Consider the following 1,421-nt stretch of genomic DNA (forward strand, 5'->3'; position numbering starts at 1 on the left):
AAGGAACAACTAGTACCAGCCACTCCAAAAACATGCCAAATGGTAAAGAGAATCAACACTATGAAGACTCTGCATCAACTAATGGGCAAAACAGCCAGCTAGCACCAAAGTGGCGGTATCAAATTCACACATAACAATATTAACCCTAAATGTCAATGGACTAAATGTCCCAATCAAAAGACACAGACTGGCATATTGGCTAAAAAGCCAAAACCCATCGGTGTGCTGTATCCAGGAAACCAATCTCACATGCAAGGATACACAAAGGCTCAAAATAAAGGGATGGAGGAAGATTTATCAAGCAAATGGAGAGCAAAAAAAAGCAGGAGTTGCAGTTCTCATCTCTGGTAAATTAGACTTTAAAGCAACAAAGATCAAAAGAGACAAAGAAGGACCTTACATAATGGTAAAAGGATCAATGCAACAAGAAGAGCTAACTATCCTTAATATATACGCACCCAATACAGGAGCACCCAGATACATAAGGCAAGTTCTTAATAACTTACAAAGAGACTTAGACTCCCACACAATGATAGTAGGAGACTTTAACACCCCATTGTCAATATTAGACAGATCAACCAGACAGAAAATTAACAAGGATATCCAGGACTTAAACTCAGACCAGGACCAAGCAAACCTAATAGCCATTTAAAGAACTCTCCACCCCAAATCCACAGAATATAAATTCTTCTCAGCACCACATTACACTTACTTTAAAATTGACCACATAATTGGAAGTAAATCACTCCTCAGCAAATGCACAAGAACGGAAACCATAACAAACAGTCTTTCAGACCACAGTGCAATCAAGTTAGAACTCAGAATTCAAAAACTAACCCAGAACCACATAGCTTCATGGAAACTGAACAACTTGCTCTTGATTGTTGACTGGATAAACAATCAAATGAAGGCAGAAATAAAGGTGTTCTTTGAAACCAACAAGAATGAAGACACAACATACCAGAATCTCTGGGACACATTTAAAACAGTCTCTAGAGGAAAATATATAGCAATAAGTGCCCACATGAGAAGGAAGGAGAGATCAAAAGTTGACACCCTATCATCAAAACTGAAAGAGCTAGAGGAGCAAAATCAAAAATACTCAAAATCTAGCAGAAGACAAGAAATAGCTAAGATGAGAGCATAAGTGAAGGAGATAGAGACACAAAAAAACCTTCAAAAAATCAATAAATCCAGGAGCTGCTTTTTGAAAAGATCAACAAAACAGACAGACCACTAGCCAGATTAATAAAAAAGAAAAGAGAGAATAACCAAAATGATGCAAGAAAAAACGTTAATGGGGATATCACCACAGATTCCACAGAAATTCAAACCATCATCAGAGATTATTACAAACAACTCTATGCACATAAACTAGTAAACCTGGAAGAAATGGATAAATTCCTGGACACTTGCCTCCT

Source organism: Cebus imitator, unplaced genomic scaffold (assembly GCF_001604975.1).
Source record: "Cebus imitator isolate Cc_AM_T3 unplaced genomic scaffold, Cebus_imitator-1.0 Scaffold184, whole genome shotgun sequence".
In the NCBI taxonomy this organism is placed as follows: domain Eukaryota; kingdom Metazoa; phylum Chordata; class Mammalia; order Primates; family Cebidae; genus Cebus; species Cebus imitator.